This window comes from Otolemur garnettii, unplaced genomic scaffold, assembly GCF_000181295.1.
Source record: "Otolemur garnettii isolate 467f Iridium unplaced genomic scaffold, OtoGar3 scaffold00423, whole genome shotgun sequence".
NCBI lineage: Eukaryota > Metazoa > Chordata > Mammalia > Primates > Galagidae > Otolemur > Otolemur garnettii.
This window is the reverse complement of record NW_003852818.1, coordinates 96,767-106,470: the sequence shown is the minus strand read 5'-3', so window position 1 is coordinate 106,470 and position 9,704 is coordinate 96,767. Positions and strand designations below refer to the sequence as shown.

Sequence of the window (9,704 nt, the reverse complement as noted above, 5' to 3'; positions counted from 1 at the left end):
GGAATAGGAGAATTCAGCTTTTATTTATTTATTTACTGTTACATATTCATCTCCTTCCTTGGCAAACAGCTTTATTTACAAAACAGGTCTAAAATAACACAAAATAAGCTCTTGGGAAATGCTGAAAGGTGGCTCTTGGGGACCCATCTGTGAAGTCACATCCAATCAAAGGGCCTAAGAGGGCCAGGTGTGTGTCGAGATTTAAAATTTGAACTCCTTGTATTTCTTGCTGCCCTAGCAGCTGTCCTGGGGCTGGGCTTTCTGTTTCTTTTGCTTCTGCTTGGCAGCATGCTCGGCCACCATGTCGCTGAAGTCTTCCTTCTCCACTTGTGCCTGCTGCTCCTGTATGTGATCCTCGTACTTCTGGGTCATGGCCATGGGGTCCAACTCCTCAGGGTTCAAGGCCACTTTCACACCTTGCAGCTCAGAGGCCGGGCCCTTCGGCTCATAACCGTGAACATGTCGTAAATGTGGGTTGATCCCATCATAGCTCCTCCAACAGTGGCTGTTCTCTTCTCCAGCAACACAGTGAAGAGCTGAGGTATCTCACTTCCATCCATGGCCTCTTCAATCTTCTTCTTCCTCAGCTCAATGAGTTCAGGGGTCTCCATTCCAGCTGGGACTGAAGAGAAACCTCCAGGAGTGATGAGGCCACTGTCTGCAGGGGTAATAAAGCTTGTTTCATCTGGTTTGTCTTCATCACTTTCCTCTTCTTCTGAAGACTCCTCATCAGACGGCTCTAGTTCCCCCCAAGGGGTCCGATCAATTTCTTCTTCAGTCTTGTTCTGAAATTCAGCAGCATTGGTTCCAAACACATCCCCATAGAGTGGTTTCCCAGTCTCATCTACTGGTGGGTTGCCCCAGCCACCAGCATGATACCCAAAGGAATAGCTCTCAGGGATGGGTGAGTTCAGGCCAGGGATTTTCAGTTTGGGGTAGGTTGGGGGTGGTTCATATAGTTGCATGGAAATCATCCACAGGGGAAGAAACTTATATGCATTTGGTCCTACTGGCATCCCCAAGGAAATTCTTAGCTCATCAGACAGGTCTCCTTCAGTCGTGTCTCAGACTTCTTGCCCTTGTAACATCGGTCCTCATGGATGGTCAGCTTCGGCTTGGTCTGCCACTTGAAGAAGGCATCATGTAGTTTCTGGTAGTCAATGTCAATCTTGCCCATCTTGGGTCAAACCTCACATTTTTGACTCATGGTCTTCTGTTCTTCCTTTTCCTGCAGGGCCTCCTCCATCTCCTGGATGCCTCTGCATTTGATGAAGTCTGGTAGCTCAAAGTGGGGCTTCTCAATGCCTCGTTTACCCTGCAGGTACTTGCACTTAAAACACCAGTGTCGTGGCACAGGCACAGAGTCTCAAGTAGCCTTGAGGTGAACCAACAACTTAGGGTCCTGGGCCATCACATCATGCATCTCCACAACATCAGGTCGAGCAACCAGCTGCTTGAGTTCAGCCACTGTGAATGGATTCATTCGGCACAGCTTCTTCCTGGACAGCTTAGGTGCTTCTGGCTTCTTTTCCTGTTCTTTGTCACTGCTGTCAACATCACTGTCCTTGTGCTTCTCCTCGAAGCCCTTCTTCTTGGGGGCAGCAGCGTTCTCCAGTTTGTCGAGTTTCTTTGGCTCCTTCTCTTTCTCTTTCTTCACGTCACCAGTCAGCTTGAAAGCCTCAAAGATTCTCTTGAAGAAGATGAAGTTGGGCTCATAGATTTCAGGTTCTTTGGTCACATACTTGATCTCAACATCAGCAGCTGGGGAATCAGTGCCCTGAGACTGAGCTGAGTCTTTCTCTCGGTCCCCAGGGCTCTCAGATGATACCCCCCGCACCCACTGGGATTTTTTCTTCTTCTTTGGGTTCCGATGCTTCTGGTTTTTCTCTTTTTTGGATATGGACACTGTGTTCTCCTCAGTCTCTGATGCTGACTGGCCTAGGGGTGAGCGAGTGTCTGTTTCCATGCCCTCTTCCTCCTGTTGTGAGTTCATCTCTACCTGACGGCTCTCCTTCATCTGTAGGATCTTTTCCAAAGCCTGGGGGATCTTCGCGCCCACAGAGGGGTCATCCATCTCTCTGTTCTCATCTCCAGGAAGTGGTGGGGGACCACGAGGCCGAGGAACGGGTGCTCCCATGGGCAAAACAGTGGGAGTGGGGCCCACTGGACCCACTGGAGCAGCTACTTGAGGACCCAGAGGAGTACGCACACCAATTTGGCTCATATCTTGTGGGGGCTGAGGGACAGCCATCTTGGCTATTTCCTGCTGCTGTTCCTGCTCCAGTAACACAGCTACTCGCTTCTGCTGCTTGAAAAACTCATGTTCCTTCAGTGAATTATTATGCCTGAAATTCTCCTAAAAGGCCCCAGCAGACAAATCCGAGACACACTCTTATGTAAAAGCAAGAGGTGAGATTTATTCAAGCCCGGGCCTGGTCTCTCCTGGCATGCAAGTCGAGGAAGAGCCCCAAACCTGGGGTGGAGGAAGTTTTTATGGGGTACAGAAAGCAAGAGGGGTAGGTCGGATAAGAGTACACTTTCGATTGGTGGTTGGTGATTTCATTAGTAAAGGAGAATTTGGATTGGTACAGGTGAGGGGTGGGGGAAGGCAGCAGGGAGTGGCTCTGCAGGTTTTACTTGCAGAGGTTGGGGCGGAAGGGCTAGGAATGGAGTTTATGCAGTAAACAGCTAGGAATGGGGCTTGTGTAGTAAACAGTTAGGAGTAGGGCCTATGTAGTTTATGTAGTAAACAGCTAGGAGTGGGGCTTATGTAGTAAACAGCTAAGAGTGAGGCTTATGTAGTAAACAGCTAGGAGTGGGGCTTATGTAGTAAACAGAAAGATGGAGCTAGTCTGGCCCTCTCATTCCCCCCTTTCTCTTGTGACTGATGCTCAATCCTGAGCTCTATCTTCTACAGTATGCATGGGGGCATTTTGGGAATGGAGGACTAACAGCTGAACAGTATTGATTCTGGCCCATATAAAAGCAACAAGGTGATTAATGATGCAGGGTCCTAGAGTCAGTAGCAGGAGCAGGATTAAAAGGGGGCCAGCAATTGCTGATAGTAAGGTGGTGAGCCAGGGGGACCTGTGGACTATGATTGGGATTGTTCTTGCTCTAGCTTACGCTTCCGGAGTCCCTCCCTAATTCATAAAAATAACATTTTTTTTTCCTAAGGTTGCACATAAACCTTTTTGCTGTAAAAATAATAGATTTAATTTTTTATGATTTTGTCTATGTCTAAGTCAATAGTTGCCCTTAAAGCTTTATAGTTCTGGTCCTGCAAGGCCCGAGATGCTGCCCCAGTGACTGGTCCAGCACCTGCAAGGCTTAAGAGTATTGCCACTGTGAGGGCAGTGAAAAGCTCTCTGCGCTGCCTCGGAAGCTGGATTCCTAGGGTTGAATACATATCTTTTTCAGAGTGATAGATTAAGCAGGGAAACAGCTGCACTGCCATGGAGAAGTCTTTGGTTAAATTTAGTACTGTGCCATGTAAGCAGGGGGTTAGGCCAGTGGTGCAAGCCCACTGAAGATTCACTAGGGGCTGGAGGTATTGTGATTGATTCTAAAAGTAGGAGCTGTTACAGAGGTGGGCAAACTGGGTGGTGGGAGTACCTTCACATAGGCCCTGTCCTGATACTGAGGGGAGGGTCATGTGGGGCCCTAGTTGCTGCCAATGACAAGCCTTGCTGCTAATCACACGGGGGTACCGCCTACTGCAATTGTCTTGTAGAAGGGGGGTTTGGCTTGAAAACATAACCAGCAAGATTAAGGGTTGGTGTAAATTCGGGGATGATGTACACACAAGTAAGAGTACTATTAGTGGAGAGGGGCCCATTTTGGGGGTTGAGTCTTATGAAGTTTGAGTTTCAGGGGGTTGTCAGGGTCCTTCAACAGTTTCCACTCAGGTGTGTAGTCGTCAGCGTCAGCGAATGGGTCTGCCAGCCGGATGTGGGTGTAATGGATCCAGGAGGCAATGCTGTCCACTTTGATGGCTGTCAGGGTGGTCAGGATAATGGTGTATGGGCCCTTCCACCGTGACTCTAGCGACTCCCACAGGTGACGCTTGACATACACCCAGTCTCCAGGTCAGTAGGCATGTGGGTCAGGTCCCGACCTGGATGAATACAGGTCAATGAGCCTCTGCCAGTCCTGCTGTTGAGTTTTCTGAAAGCAATCTAGAGTTAGTGCCAGGTCTTTATAGCCCTGATCTGACGTTTGGGGGTCCGTGACTCCTACACTTGGGAGTTTTGGGGTTATAGGGGGTTCCCTCCCATACAGGATTTCAAAAGGAGTTTTTCCTATTATATTTTGGGCCCGGTAAAGGGTGAAGGGGAGGAGAGACACCCAGTCCCCACCAGACTCTAGTATAAGTTTAGTCAAAGTTTCTTTGAGAGTTCTATTCATCCGCTCTACCTGACCTGAACTCTGGGGTCTGTAAGCACAATGTAATTTCTAGGTGGTCCCTAGGGCTTTGCTTAAGCTCTGTACTATTTGAGAGGTAAAAGCTGGCCCATTAGCTGATCCTATTTGGGTGGGGAGTCCATATCTGGGCATGATTTCTTCTAACAGTTTCTTTGCCACAGTCTGGGCTGTTTCATTTTTGGTGGGGTAGGCTTCTACCCACCCTGAGAATGTGTATACAAATACTAGTAGGTATTTATAGCCATATTTTCTTGTTTTTATTTCAGTAAAGTCCACTTCCCAGTACGTACCTGGCATGTCGCCCCTCTGCTGTGTACCTAGGTTTGCTGGATTTGGGGTACAATTAGTTAGAGCACAGACTTGGCAAGCTGCTACTAAGGCATCAATCTTGGTATTCTGATTCTGGATCTTAATTTCGGACTGTCTTAAAAGGTCCTTCATCTTTCTGGCTCCCAGATGGGTGGAGGAATGGATCTTATGCAAGATTTCTTCTCCGAGCTTTGCAGGGAGAAGGGCTTTTCAATGTGCAGTAATGTACCATCCTCAGTACTTTTCTGGGCTGTGCACTTGGGGAATGTGACATACCCATTGCAGGTCCTCTGGGGTATATTTTGGGTTTTCAGGTAAGCATGGGGGCTCTGGGTCTGGTAGAGTGATTGGTAGGGTGGGTGATGCAGAAGTAGTTACAGTCTTGGCAGTCTGATCTGCCAGCTGATTCCCTCTTGCCACTGGATTATTGGCTTGTTGGTGCCTGGGGCAATGGATAATAGCTAGTTTGGAGGGGAGCCAGAGGGCCTTTAGGAGTGCTTGTATTTCTTCTTTATTTTTTTAACAGTCTTTCCCTCTGCTGTGAGGAGCCCTTGCTCTTGGTAAATGGCCCCATGCACATGGGCAGTAGCAAATGCATACCTGCTATCGGTATACACATTTAATCTTTGGCCCTCTCCTAATTCTAGGGCCCTGGTGAGGCCCATGAGTTCAGCCTTCTGAGCTGAAGTTCCTGAGGGTAGGGGCACTGCCCATATGACTTTAGTCTCTGATACTGCTGCTGCCCCAGCATACCTGCAACCTTCCCTTACAAAGCTGCTCCCGTCTGTGAACCAGGTGTCCTCAGCATCTGGGAGGGGTTGGTCTGTCAGGTCCTGGTGCACACTGAAAGACTGGGATAGAATATCAGCGCACTAGTGCAGGGGGGCCTCGAAGTCCGGATCTGGTAGCAAGGTTACTGGGTTTAAAGATGTTTTAGGCAGGAACTGAATGCGTGCGGGGGTTAAGTAGCAGACTCTGATAGTGAATGAGGCGGGCGTTACTCAGCTACCTGTCGGGGGGCTGTTTTAGGACCCCTTCCACAGCGTGTGGAGTCATAATGATCAATTCTTGCCCCAGGGTAAGTTTGTCAGCATCTTTAACCAACAGGGCAGTGGCTGCAATAATACGCAAGCAGGGCGGCCATCCTGCCACCACTGAGTCCAGTTATTTTGAAAGATAGGCTACTGGTCGAGTCCATGGGCCCAGGGTTTTGGTCAGCACCCCTTTTGCAATGCCCCCGCGTTCATCTACGTACAGATGAAATGGCTTTTTAATGTCTGGTAAGCCTAGAGCTAGGGCTGACAGGAGGGTCTTTTTGATTTTCTGGAAGGCCTCCTCCTTCTCCGGGGTCCATTGGAAGGTAGGTGATTCGGTAGCCTCATAGAGGGGTCTGGCTAGCTCTGCGAACCCCAGAATCCATAGCCAGCAAAATCCGGCTGAGCCCAAGAACTCCTGCACCCCCCTCGCAGAGGTAGGAGTGGGGATTTTTAAAACTGTCTCCTTACGGGCTTAAGTGAGCCACCGTTGGCCTCCCTTTAGGACATACCCCAGGTAACTTACAGTCTGTTGACATATCTGGGCCTTCTTGGCTGATGCACGGTATCCTTGGGTCCCCAGAGCAGTCAGCAAATTTCCAGTGGCTAAGAGGCACTCTTTTTTAGTGCTGGCCACAATTAATAAGTCATCTACATACTGGAAGAGGGTGACCTGGGGGTGAAGCTGTCTGTACTCACTGAGGTCTTCGTGTAGGGCCTCGTCGAATATGGTGGGTGAGTTTTTGAATCCTTGTGGCAGACAGGTCCACGTCAACTGGCCGTGGAGTCTTTGGTCTGGGTCACTCCATTCAAAGGCAAACAGAGGCTGGCTCTGTGGGGCTAGAGGGAGACTAAAAAAGGCATCTTTTAAATCTAGCACAGTGTACCAGTCTTTGTCTGGAGTTAGGGTGCTGAGCAAGGTATAAGGTTTGGGGACTGTGGGATGAATGTCCATAACTCTTTTGTTTACTTCCCTCAGATCCTGTACTGGCTGGTAATCGTTGGTCAAACGTTTTTTTACAGGTAGCAGGGGTGTATTCCAAGCAGATTGGCATGGCACCAAAATCTGATTTAGCAGAAGTCGACGAATGTGTGGTGTGATGCCAGCTCAGTCCTCTTGGGGCATAGGGTATTGGCGCACATGCACCAGCGAGGCCGTGGGCTTCAATTCTACAACTATGGGGGGAGGATGGGAAGGATTCCCCACTCCCCCAGTTTCTGCCCATGACATTGGGAATTCCCGTAGCCACCATTCTTTGTCAGGATTCCCACTCCCTTCAGGGAGGGAATCATAAAGTCTATATTCATCTTGGAGGGCCATGGAGAGGACTTGAATTGGCTGTCCTTTGAGGTCTGTGACCTCTGTGCCCCTATCTTTAAAGGTGATTTGGGCCCCCACCTTGCTAAGGTAATCTCATCCTAAGAGGGGGTAGGGGCATTCAGGGATGACCATAAAGGCATGGGATACCCGGCCCATGCCTAAGTCCACTGTTCTTCTGGTAGTCCATGAATATTGTTTTATTCCTGTAGCCCCCTGGACCCAGGATTTCTTTTTGTCCATTGGGCCGTTGTTTTGGGTTAAAACTGAATGTTGTGCTCCTGTGTCCACTAAAAAGGTTATAGGAGTCCTCTCCACTTTGAGAGTTACCCGGGGCTCATGGAGGGGAGACGAGCCCTGACAGCCCTAATCATCGAACCCCAACAGCTTCAACACCGGGATTGGAGGTTTTTTCTGAATCCGAAGGGAGTAGTCCTTCCTCTAATGTCCACTCTTTTTGCAGAAGGAGCACTGATCTTTTGTGCTCTCCCTCAGGGGACAATTCTTTCTCCAGTGCCCATTCTGTCTGCAGTATGCGCACTTGTCACTTCTTAGGGGAATGCGTCCCCTCTCCCCCCTGTCTCTACTTGTAGCTAATCGGCTAAGGGTTTTCTTTCTGATAGCCATCCATTTCTAAAGAGAGGCCTCTCCTACTCACAAAGACTCCTCCTGGTGTCATAGTCACTTACAAATTTTCCAACATAGTAGCTAATGAGGTGGGCTCCCTTGGTCGTTCCCCATTTCTATCCAAGGTCTCCCTTCTGAGACACACATTCACACTTTTTGACCAGTCTTTTAGTCCCATTTTACAGTTCAATTTACCAAAACAGTTATGACTCATTTTATGAGTTGGCAGTACAGATAAGGCTGGGATCTAATACAGGTGGGCCACAGCCTTTTTCTTTTTATTTTGAATTATTTTTCTCTCTCTCTAATTTCTCTCTTAACTAGAGACAAATTATAGTAGAGTCAACTTAGTTGCCAAAATAACGTGGATCTCAGTATACTGATTATTTGCATAAAGTGCAGTAAGAATTATTAATCATCTAGACACTTTGGCTTTGCTGGAACCTTTTATAAGGAATTTTTCAGGCCGGACTTTCTCAAGAGCCTTTCATGAGCCCAGGTTTCATCTGTGCCATAAGATACCTGTATGCATTGGGTACATTCCTCTTCTTTTGAGGTTCCCCAAGCACCTTTTGATTTCTCAGACCTGATAGCAAGTGACCTTCGTTACTTACCACAGATCAGGAAAGGTAACTGATGGGTATCTGGCCAGTTTTCCAAAGGGCTTTCTTTATTGGCCTTATAAAGTCAACCTTAATTCCTTAACGCAGTCTGGACACCTCTGGAAATGCTATTCCAGCCATTGCCTTGGTAAAATAACCAGTGCCTTCATCAAGTCCTAGAGAACAAAACAGATTCTTATTGAACTTATGCAAATAACTGTATTGTCAGAAACTAATAATACTTACTAATGACTTTCAAATTCCGGAGAAATCAAGGAGAGAGAAAGATACATGTTTCAAACTCTGCTCATAAGTATATACATTCCTTGAAAAGCTACAAATAGCTCAAAAGACAGAGAATTATTTTCTTAACTTCTGGAAAACAGAACACAGAAAGAACCAATAACATTTTAAACAAAAAGTCATAACAAACTAGCCTAGTTTCATATAACTGATTTTTGTTCTGTTTGAAGTTCATAGACATGTTAACTTTTCAATAAAAGTTCTAGAAATCTGCTTTTAGCCCAAAGGTACTCAGTTTTTAAAGACATCAGGAATTTAAATTCGAGAAAATTCATCAGCCTCTCTCTTAATATTTCTTTTTTCCTTTTTTTTAGATGAATTAAAATTATTACTGACAATATATGTTAGAACAGACCAATATTTTATAATGTTGGAACACATATATATAACCATAATTCATACAAAATTAATCACCATTTTATATTTGACAATGTTTCCTATACATTTTCAATAAATTAAATGAGTTCAATTTGTTTTTCTATGCCTTTCAGTGGTCTTAATATTTCAAAAAGACCAAATTTAGAGTTGTGCTTTTTGTTTTCTGGACCGAGTTCAAACCTTTCAACCCCAGTGCATGTGGTCAGCACTGTAACCACTGCACTATGGGTGCCACGCCTAAATTTAGACTTTTGATTTTGGAAGGTTTGTCAAATATCAAAGGCCTAAAACATTGGTTTAAATAAGATTACATGCTGAAAGATTTTAAAGGAAATACATAGTCAACTGAATTACATGTAAATTCTTTCACAAATTCTTTTTTTCTTTTGAGCTTTACTTAACTTGCACAAACAATCTACAAACATTCTAAACCTTCTTTAACTTTTGCCCTGCCTTTCACTTTCCTATACGACGATTCTGTTTCAGGGCAAAATTTATTACACAAATTCTTTCTTTACATCATGCCATTTTCCTTTCTGTCTAATTCTTCTTACTCTTAAAATTCTCCACAAAACAGAATCTCAGTTCACTATGAAGTCACTTATTCACTTGGCCAAACTGATAATTAGAAGTTTTAAAAAGCAAGAATCTTATTCTTTGACAAAGACTCAGTTTCTCTAACAATTTAAACAACCAAATGATTACATT

The 9,704-nt window shown here is 46.1% G+C and overlaps 1 pseudogene across 1 annotated transcript in view; it reads right to left on the bottom strand.

Moving 5' to 3' along the window:
- Window positions 1-201: 201 nt before the first annotated feature.
- The window catches only part of LOC100945448, an 18,157-nt pseudogene continuing 8,654 nt past the window's right edge, over window positions 202-9,704 (bottom strand). Inside the window, exon 3 of the transcript XR_155058.2 lies at window positions 202-2,326. The product of XR_155058.2 is annotated as a splicing factor 3B subunit 2-like (transcript). The remainder of the gene's footprint in view (window positions 2,327-9,704) is intronic.